Source organism: Nuphar pumila, chromosome 2 (genome assembly GCF_984573655.1).
Source record: "Nuphar pumila chromosome 2, dmNupPumi1.hap1.1, whole genome shotgun sequence".
NCBI lineage: Eukaryota > Viridiplantae > Streptophyta > Magnoliopsida > Nymphaeales > Nymphaeaceae > Nuphar > Nuphar pumila.
The window spans coordinates 38406570-38417945 of record NC_143250.1 but is presented as its reverse complement, the minus strand read 5'-3'; the positions used below and the strand labels follow the sequence as shown (position 1 = coordinate 38417945).

Genomic DNA, 11376 nt, shown 5'->3' with positions numbered 1-11376 from the left:
CTTCTTCCTCTGAACCTATTATGCCACCTATTATAAAAACTCACCCTATGGTTACTAGGCTTCAAATTGGCTCTCTTAAACCCCGGACCTTTTATACCAGTCGATATCCACTACCCACAGCTCTACTCACTACACTTCCTACTGAATTTAAACCCACCTCCTTTTCTAAAGCCTCAAAAATTGTTCATTGGAGACAAGCTATGGCTGATGAGTTTCATGCCCTTATGCAAAACCAGACTTGGCATCTTGTGCCCCCATCACCTCACTACAATATTATTGGCAATAAGTGGGTTTTTAAAATTAAGCGCAAATCAGATGGCAGTCTTGAGAGATACAAAGCTCGGCTTGTTGCGAAAGGATATACTCAAGAAGAAGGCATTGATTATTTTGACACCTTCAGTTCCGTGGTCAAGCCTACTACAGTTCACATCATCCTTAATATTGTTATTTCTCGACAATGGACCATTTGACAGTTGGATGTTCACAATGCCTTTTTACATGGGGTCTTGTCTGAAGAAGTTTATATGCAACAACCACCGGGATTTGTTAATCCCCAATACCCTGATTATGTTTAAAAATTACAACGTGCTTTGTATGGACTCAAACAGGCTCCTCGAGCCTGGTTTAACCATCTCAGCTCCTTCTTAAATACTCTTGGTTTCGTGGCATCTAAGATTGATACCTCTTTGTTCATGAGATTTTTTTATTACCACGAGGTGTTTATTCTTATTTATGTGGATGACATTATTATTATCGGCAACTCCCTTCCGTTAGTAAGCTCTATAATTTCACAATTGGGACATGAATTTTCTATCAAAGATCTGGGTCCTTTACATTATTTTTTAGGCATTGAAGCTCATTGTACTGCTCGTGTCTTATTTCTTACCCAACACAAATATATGGTGGATCTCTTGACTGATTCTGGCATGCTTGATGCTAAGCCAATTTCCACACCTCTAGCCCTTGGGTCTCCTTTGTCTCGCTATGACGGGGAACCATTGACTAATCCTCCTGCCTATCATCGTCTGATTGGTTCACTTCAATACCTTACTCTTACAAGACCTGATCTCGCTTATGCAGTGAATAAAGTATCGCAATTCATGCAAGATCCTACCATGACTTATTGGACTGTTCTCAAGCGTATTCTACGCTATGTGAAACATACTATGCAATAAAGACTTCTCTTAAGATCTACTTCTGATTGGACTCTCACTGCCTATTCAGATGCAGATTGGGCAGGCAATCCTAATGATCGCAAGTCTACTGGTGGATTTACAGTCTTCCTTGGTGCCTCTTTGATTTCCTGGTCAGCTAAAAAGCAAAATACTGTTGCTAGGTCCAGCACAGAGGCTGAGTATTGTGCTCTAGCTATTACCGATGTTGAAGTCATGTCCCTCACTCATTTTCTTGCTGAGCTACGTATTCAGGTTGCCTCTCCTCCATGCATTTTATGTGACAATATTGGAGCAGCCTATCTTACCGCCAATCCCATTCAACATCAGCGCACTAAACACATTGAGATTGACATTCACTTTGTTCGGAATCATGTTTCAAAAGGTCATCTACTGATTCGCTATGTGCCCTCTCAAGATCAACTCACTAATATTATGACCAAACCTCTTGCTCAAATACGGTTTGAAACAATACGAATCAAGCTCAACACCCTTTCTCAACCGTTGAGCTTGAGGGGGGCTATTGAGGAAAGAGATACTGTTGTAAAAGAAGAGGATAATGAAGGCATTGTCACATATAAAGTTGCCCAACACGATGGTGATAGCATTGCCAAACATAGAGATATGCACAAATGTAGGATCGGTAATTCTGGTGATAAATATGTTAACTACTCAAATGTAAAGAATATATACGATTCTGAGAAGGATAAAAAAGAGAAACAATATATTATAAAAGAGAATCAAGAGAACCTCTCATCTCATGAAAAAACTGAAGAGAGATAGAGAGAGATCCTTTGTGCCGTGGACATAGACTCATCAGAGTCGAACCACGTATATAAGCTTCTACATATTCTTGTGTGTGTTTTCCTGAACTCTGAGTTTATTAAACTGCATGTATTCGTTCTTGTGGGTGCATGATAAATTGCTCCGGAGAATGCAATTGTTATGAAAAGTAAAACCACAATCAAAACGAAGCAGATCACAAAGATAAATAAGATAAATAGTCGAGAAGACACAAGATTTACGTGGTTCGGCACTCAGGCCTACATCCATGAGTAAAAGGAGCAAAAATCCAGTAGTAAGATGTTAGGAAATATGAAAGCGATATACAGAGCTCTCAAAACCCTAATCCCCAATACACCCGAAACTCTACTATCCAACTCTCAAAAGGAGGCCGCTAAATATGTGAGGAAGAGTATAAAACCCTAATTGGTACAACAGAGAAACAAAACTGGACAGGTTCATACGTAAGGGCTCTTCTGCCCCCAGACCCCGGAGGGGTTTGTGGTGGTCTACAGTCTCGGGCCTAATTGCTCGATCCCTCTGCTACGACCACAAACCCTCATTGAAATTCCCATTATACAGTCGTCAAAATATTTTTGAATCAGGTTATGGATCCAGGCCGGTCCAGAATTCAAGACATACAAAACAGCAATTTTTGAGGTGTTTTGATCAAACAATTTTAAAAGAACAGAAAAGAGGGGTTTCAATAAATTTGGTGTAGGTTTTTTATTCATTTCTGAATTACTAGTGGATTATTTTTGCTTCTGGTTTCTTGCCCTCGTCCTGCACTTTGTGCCTCACATAGTGGTCAAGTTTTGAGATGGCTAATAGAAACATAAAATTCTCAGTTGGCTGTTTTCGGAGCGAGACTGTGAGCATGATTGAATTATGAACAATAGAATCGCTGCTACTAGGATTATAAAATAGAACTGTGATCCTTCGCGTAAGTGTTTCATGGCATACCACTATCGAGAGACTGAATAACCTCTGAAGTCTGTGAAACTACCGGCATGCATTTGTGTGCACAGGATCACGTTCATATGTGCATTGCACGATGCTAAAGTATGATGCTTATACATTTGCTTACTATTGAACATACTTGTGTTAATGCTTTTGTTCAAACACGCAATGTAGTTAAAGAAAGCTTGTACAATTTGCTGACAAATAAACAATGACTAAATTGCTGCTTGCAACTTTGTTTATAAGAGCTCTGTACTGACGATCATATGAGAAATGCGTCTGCGGAGATAAACTTGTTGGAGTTGTGGTTGGTCCCAATGTGCTTTTGTGTTTTATTTAACTCGTTATGCATCATCGTTTCAAGTGCACTCTTATGATCATATGATAGGTCATATATTGCCTTAAAGATATAGGAAATTCAAAACCATCCTTGGTAACCAGTTTAGTTAGTTGGCTCACACAACCCATTCATCTAACCTTATGCCTGTTCAAAAGATGAAAATATAGATTTATTCTGGACTTTCCATGGGTTCAGTGTGTCTCCTAGAAAAATATAAAAAGTTGTCAAGGGGCCAAGCTTATGATGACTGGTTTTTCGACTCTCAACTTGAGAGAATCCAACACAAATATTGTTAAAGGCAATGCCTCATGGAATATCTGATGATAAGAAATTTGGGATGCTAACAGAAGTTGATGTTGATGTCGCAACTTTCTGGTTGGCTATGCTTTGAACTATTTACTTCAAGAAACATATTTAAAGTACACGTTGAAATGAGTAGCCATGATTCCATCATCTGTGAGATTCATATCATGAACATGTACCTGCCTGACAAACACGAGTACTTCAAATTTGGGCAGCTTACCCATGTCAATGCTGTTAGGCTAGGTATTACCATGGTTGTATCATGCTGCATACAGGTATCTGTACCTGTGTCTGTGTGACATTGACACTGACCTGGTATAACTTGAAGAAGGTTCAGAAACAGATTTATCATGACCTTGATAGATGTGAAAAAAATCCACCTTAATAACATCTACATGAAATTTCATAGACCTTATTCATCCAGTCTCTTTGGGACCAAATGCATCGTGGAAGCATTTGACGAATGTAGCACAAAATGAATTCTACGTACAGCTACATGTGGACCTTCTCATGCCAGCTAGCATGTTCTTTCATCAAGTCAAAATGGAGAGATACATGTTTGGATAGTCTTGAAATCAATAGTCAACGTATAAAATGCTACTAGGATAATTCTTTAATATTACTGTCATGTGGCTTGTGATGGCAAGATATTGACTCAGCAGGGCCATGAAGTTGAAGAAAATCACTACCTTTTTGGCAAAAGTACAGCAAGTACTTCAAACTAATTCCTAGCCTCCAGCTTGGACACTACGTTTCACTATTTGGCAATCCCAGTCAATGCATGTTCATCCATGGGTCACTTATGTTAAAGGGTTATTGTGAAGCACAAAAGTTTTGGACGAACATAAACACAAACCTCATAATTTACCCAAGGTGATGGTGTAGATCTGGAGGTTGCAATTATAATATAGCGCCAGACTACCATAAATGCTTGAATTAACAAATTGTAATGGACTCCTTGGAAGTAGGCATGATATTTAGATGCTACGTGCAGTAACCATGTCAGTACTCTTTGATTGATGAAAGTTTGGCAGCAAAGTAACAAAATTGTATAGAAAATGTATGCAAATTGGCATGTCAAAATTAGACAAAAGTTAGCACCTTTTTTTATGTTGTTATCATTTTCATCATGGAGAGGGTATTATGTCCAGATTTGGATAATTGTTGGGTTACTAGATCTCTGAAGAAGTCGCAACTGTGCTTATAGTACGGGATGTGAATCCTAATTAAATCAGCTTTGTCCAATCCAACCTGATCTAAACCTGATCAGATAGAACGTCTGAATGTAACCTGATCCAATTTTTGTTTGGATCCAGATCTTGCTACCATGACATTACAAATTGATTCAGATTGGATTGGAACCCAGCACTAATTTGGACAGTTGACAGCCATAAGGGTATCTTATCTTATCTTTTTATATGAATGTCGCATGAAAATGTAAGCATTATGCTTCTTTTAAGTCGTGGATACAATCTCTGGCAATATAGCAGCCTTTCCTTTGATTCTAAACACAAGATTTTTTTTTCCAGGACTATTGCAAAATTCTGGAAGTTGATTATGATGCTACTGATGAGAACATCCCATTAAGTTAGCGAGGGCTTGCTTTGGTAAGTTATTGGTTTATGTATCTATTCATGGTCTCAGTTAGTGTTATGCTTCCATAGGTCTAATCTTTTCACTTTCTTCTGTTTGAGTTTATATTTTGTGTTTTCTGTTAGCAGAAATGGCACCCTGACAAGCATGGAGAGACAAAGATGTCACGGCTAAATTCCAAGAGATAAATAAAGCTTCAAAGCTAAAACTGAAAAGATAGTTCCAAGAACACCATAACAAAATAAAGTTGTTGAACGAATGAATAAAACCTTAAACGAATGAGCCATAAGTATAAGGATACATGTTAAGTTACCCAAAATGTTTTGGGCTAAAGCAACTGAGGACCTTCTGCTCCCTTATACTTTAAACTATTAGAGGAGGCGTGAACAAACAAAGAGGTAAATTTGTCACACTTGAAAGTTTTCGATTGTATTTTATATGTGCATGCATTCTGATGACATGGATAAGCTACATCCAAAGTCCAAGACGTATTTTTTTATTGGATATGGTAATAATGAATTTGGATATCGGTTTTGGTATGATGAAAACAAGAAGATCATAAGGAGAGTTGTTATATTCAATGAAAACGCTTTGTATAAAGATAAATCTGTTGCAGAATCTGACAATGCAGGAAAGAGTGCACAAGTTGAATTGGAGGAGATCTCTGAATATGATATGGCAAGGAGAGTTCTGGATAATCCTGAAAATATTGTGCCACAACCAGAACCTAGCACACTTGAGATTCAACTGAGAAGATGTCTAGAGAATCTAGACCTACTTAATGATATTTTTCTTCTTTGCGTTACTTACTGTTAACTGATGGTGGTGAGCTAGAATATTTTAGTGAAGTAATGCATGTTAATGACCATCTCCAGTGAGAGTAATCCATACAAGAAAAGATAGACTCATCCCAAGCAAATCAAACAAGGGTGCTAATTCAGTTGCCAAAAAAAAAATACTTCATAACAAATGAGTATCAAATTAAGGAAGAACATGATGGCAATAAGATATACAAAGTCAGGCTAGTCGTGAAAGGTTTTCAACAAAAGGAAGAAATTGATTACAATAAAATTTTTTCTCATGTTAAATTGACTACAATCAGACTTATATTGAGTATCGTTGCAGTTAAAAATTTACATATAGAGCAGTTAGATGTGAAAACTGCTTTTCTTTATGGTGATATAGAAGAAGACATTTACATGGCGTAGCTAGAAGGGTTTACCATGAAGGGTAAAGAAGAACTTGTGTGCAAGCTAAATAAAAGCATGTATGGTTTGAAGCAAGCCCATAGATAATGGTATAAGAAGTTTGATGGATTTATGTGTAACCACAGATTCATGAGATGTCAGATGAACTATTGTTGTTACCTTAAGATGTTTGATGATTGCTATATTATTTTGCTTTTATATGTAGATGATATGTCATTGTAGAATCTAACTTTCAAGAGATTAACAAGTTGAAGCAACAATTATCAAAGGAGTTTGCAATAAAGTATCTAAGAGCTCCAAAGAAAATATTTGTGATAAAAATTTCTCGAGATCGAGAAGTTGTCTCTTTGAAGTTGTCTCAGGTAGATTATATTAAAAATGTGTTAAGTGGGTTTCATATGTATGATACAAACCCGTAAGTACTCCTTTAGCAAGTTATTTCAAATTATCGAAAGAAGTTACCCAATTCCAATGAGGACTATGAGTATATGTCCAAAGTTCTATAAGCTTCAACAGTTGACAATTTTATGTATGCTATGATTTATACTAGACCAGACATAACCCAAGAAGTGTGAGTCTTGAGCTGATACATGACATATCTAGGAAAGCAACATTGGGAAGTCATGAGAGCTGGCTCTTTGAAGCTTTGTTGATGCGAATTTAGGCGATGATGTTGATAATTGTAAAAGCACAACAAGTTATGTATATACCATGGTTGACACTACTATAAGCTGGGTCCCTTAGTTGCAGAAGATTGTGTCCCTCTCCACCATTGAAGTTGAATATGTTGTTGTTACTAAAGCCAACAAGGAGATGGTCTGGTTGAATTTTTTTTTTGTAAGAGTTTGACATAAAACATAATAGTAATGTCTTTTTTTGCGACAATCAAAGTGCGGTTCATTTGGCAAAGAATTCGACATTTCATATCAGAATGAAACAAATTCAGATAAAGTATCACTTTATTCGTGATCTGTTGGTTGATGAAGCAGTGTCACTTGAGAAGATACGTGGATCAGAAAACCTGACAGATATGTTGACCAAGATAGTTACTGCAGAGAAGTTGAGGTTGTGCACAACCTCAAATCACCTTCATAGATAGTAGTTGAAGGTGTTAAACTGAGTCTCTCGATTGCATGAAGAATGTGTGGTTGTTGGGAAAAAATCAGTGTTTAAATGACAGATTGTTACAAGAGTGTGGAGCCTATTCCTTTCTTGGATATAAATTCTTAATTTTCGTGGATCCAACTTCGTGGTAAGTTGGTGGGAGGTTACAGGATGATCGGCTCTCCGCCCGTAAGGTGGGGGTTTTAGGGGCATTAGCCCTCGAAGCAAATTTTTTTGGAAGATAGTTTTATAATTTTATCCTAGACTCTTTGTTATATTTAACTAGACTAGTAGACTCTTTGTAAAATTCAGACTCTTCTTGTCGTGTATCTCAATCAAATAAAGAAGGCTGTGTGCAATCGTGTACTTAGGCAATTCTCGCTTAACCACATAAAATCTATGTTTTCATGTGACTATTTTCTCTTTTTGCTTTTTTCGTGCTTGTTTCTTCGATCTGTCGATAGGTCACAAACAGCTACTGTGGCAGTTAGGTTGATGTACTACTTGGGTAAGCATTGCAAGCCACACATAAGATCAACTTAGTGAAAAAATTTGCCCCTGTGACAAGCTCCATTCAAAACAATAGCTTTGCTTTGATATTTTTACCTCAAATTCTTTTTAGAAAATAATAAAATTTTGTTGCAAGGATCCCCATGGTAAAGTGAGAAAAGCTGTACCGGGCTTATAACATGCATTATGTTTCTTACCACATTCACATAAGAATCCAACAAAATTGCACAGTTTTCATGCATATACGAGAGAGAGAGAGAGAGAGAGAGAGAGAGAGAGAGTTGAAGTATCTTAGTGTAGTGTAGGTCCTGGTGAAAAACATCAAACCATGTCTGGTGCAAAGAAACCAATTATTCAAGCAAGCATGTGAACTCTAGCATATGAATTTACAGACTGCAAATATATCGTACTAGATTCCATAGACACATCAAATCAATGTCTAGTAATTCATTATCACCAGAAGAACATCATTGTAGAACACAAAAAACAACGCTTCAAACAGTCAAGTCTCCTGGATTTGAGCTCACAATCTCTGAATTACTCCATTTAACAAACGTTTAGTCTTTAAACTCATTGAATCATAAAAATGATTTCTCAATAACTTGGAGAAAAGGAAAGAGAGAAGGAAACTAACAAATGGAGATTATCTTTACAACCTGAATTAAATCATACTGTTTTTTCATTGTGGAAGAATTGAATTGCTTCCTCTGCCATGTCTAGAGAACAGTAACTTCCCACTTGACAACGACCTTTTCATGACCAATGGGGCTCTCACTGTGTGCAAAATCTTACTTCTTGAAGCCTCCAATCTACTTCTGCACTTGCTCTGCTCCCCTGTAACAACCTTTGAGCATTCAACATCCACAGAAATCCGGCAATCCCGCGCAGCAGATTCACCACGAGCATCCTGTTCCATATCCTGATCAATCGACAACATATCAGCAATAGACCTGCAATTCCTGTTTGATGAATCCATCGAGATCGATCGCCTTAACGCGTGGATTTCTTCGTCGCCTATCTCAATTATTCCATCTTCCTCCATGCCCAAATCACTTAGAGCTCTTATACTAATCTTAGGAACAACACCCCTTAATCTTTCTTCATCATGATCAATCCCACTTATAGCAGTTGAATCCTCTGCATCAATGGTACTGCTCTCCACATCTTCGGTTATCGGAATATCGACATAAATCCCGTTCTCCGGAGGACTAGATACTTGAGGCGTCACGATGGCGATCTCCAGCGGCAGCAATTGAAGTGGAGTTGCAGTAGGACTAGATACTACACTTGCCCTACAGAGAGGACAATTTGAGTGTGCCAGCAACCATCTATCAATACAGGAGAGATGAAAAGCATGGCTACACTTAGGCAAGAGTCTAAGGCTCTCATCTTCTTGAAACTCACTCAGGCAAACAGAACAATCAGTGCCCTCAACAAGCCCATCAGCTCTCTTATACTTGCAAACAGTGATAGTTTTGATCAAAGATTCATCCAACCCAGAGGTTGGGACTTGCCACGGTTCACTTGGAAAAGTATTGTGATTTTCATCAAAATTCTCATTTGGGTTCCCTTGGGAAGGTCTCCTCCTCGAATCCCGATTGCCGCAGTACTTGGCTAACACACTGTAATAGATGACAAGAAGGAAAGCACCAGCCAGGATCCCAATGATGGCAATCACCAAAGGGGATAAACTTGATCCTGAATTCTGGCCATCAAAACCAAGAGGAGGAGGTGGGGGGAAGATTATGTAACACCATTGAGGGCAGTAGATAATACAAAAGCCTTCAGAGCAATCTGTTGTGTTTTCAAGAGGTACCCATATTTGTTGGTACTCTGGAGAAGCCATCCAATTGGGGAAAAAAAACTCAAAACAAGCAGTCAGTCAATCTAGAGAGAAGCTCAGTAGCTCACCTGGTTTTTATATCTTACCAGACTAGTCAGAGAGAGAGAGAGAGAGAGAGAGAGTACCACGTAGCCTGCAACTAAGGGAGGAATAAAGGGCCTGGGCTGGGCGTGCTGGGAGGTGATTTTACAGGAATTTTTGTGAAGGGAATCGTTGGAATAATATAAAGAGGGAGGCTTTTGCAGGAATGCTTGGTTGGAAAGTTGGGGAGAATTGAGAAAGGAGCTAAAGGTGGTGGTTTGGTGACACATGATATACCTGTTTTTGTATTTGACCGCAGGGTGGTGTGATTCTTCATATGGAAATGGAAAAATAGGTGATGATGATGACTGTGAGAGGTATGTTCAAGCCGGTGAATGGGGAAATTATTGGGCGTTGGCGGCTTTCAAGTCTATCTCGCAGTGCACCTCTTTTTAACTGTAGCTATTGGATGGATTAAGCCATACAAAGATTTGCGCAGGACCGTATACCTTTTGAGTCGGCATGTTATGTGGATCGCCCGGTCTTGGACATTGGTTGATTTTGTTCTCAACACTTTTATTTTAGAGTCACGACTTATCACCGAAAGTGGGTCCGCGACATTACCGATGAGGTCTCAACACTTTTATTTTAGAGTCACGACTTATCACCGAAAGTGGGTCCGCGGCATTAGCGATGGGGACTGGGATCGCCTGTTCTGGTGTTTTCATCCTCCGCCTGTCCTAGTCTGTATTAAATTCACGGTGTCAGTTTCCAAGTTGATGGTTGGGAGGCCCCAAGGAGGGGTTGGCTTAGTTGGGTGGGGGCTAGGCTGCTTGACGGGCAGTCAAGGTTCTATTCTCATGGGCCTTTTCGCAAGCTACCACGTAGCATAGGTCCTAGTCGCAGCACTGTCAGCATAATGATCGTAGTTATGGCGGGCTGAGCCAGCACGACCAGGTCTTCATGTCAAGTGCATTTTCTTAGAGATATAAATCCAAACAAAAAGTTGGTGGTTGGGATCTCAAGTAATCTATGACTCTTATGAGAACCTCTCTCTCTCTCTCTCTTTATATATATATATATATATATATATATATATATATATATATATATATATATATATATATATATATATATATATATATATATATATATAAACTCTTTTCATAATCAGGTAGGTTTTAATAAGGTTTAAAAACCAATGGTTTAAGATTTACATAAATATTTAAGACTTAAAATTAATGTTTTTAATCAAAAAAATATAATCCAAGTATAGTTTCCTAGCAATTAAGGATGATGAATACATTGTAGGGTCAGATTTGCAAAAAACAATGTTCGCTTGCAGTAGGCTGGTGGTATGCAGCCACCCTATACGGGGATGGGAGACCATCCTGTTGGATTAACCACCATGTAAAACGTGGTGGTTATCCACGATGTGGTAACTCCCCACATCAGGATGATCCATCCCGATAAACTAGCATAGATAAGGGGGAACGGTTATGCAAACCGTTGACAACGAAAACACACCGTTTTCTGTGA

The 11376-nt window shown here is 38.5% G+C and overlaps 1 pseudogene; it reads right to left on the bottom strand.

Moving 5' to 3' along the window:
• Positions 1-8652: 8652 nt before the first annotated feature.
• LOC149845291 (RING-H2 finger protein ATL52 pseudogene) lies at positions 8653-9819 on the bottom strand (annotated as a pseudogene).
• Between the last annotated feature and the right edge of the window lie 1557 nt (positions 9820-11376).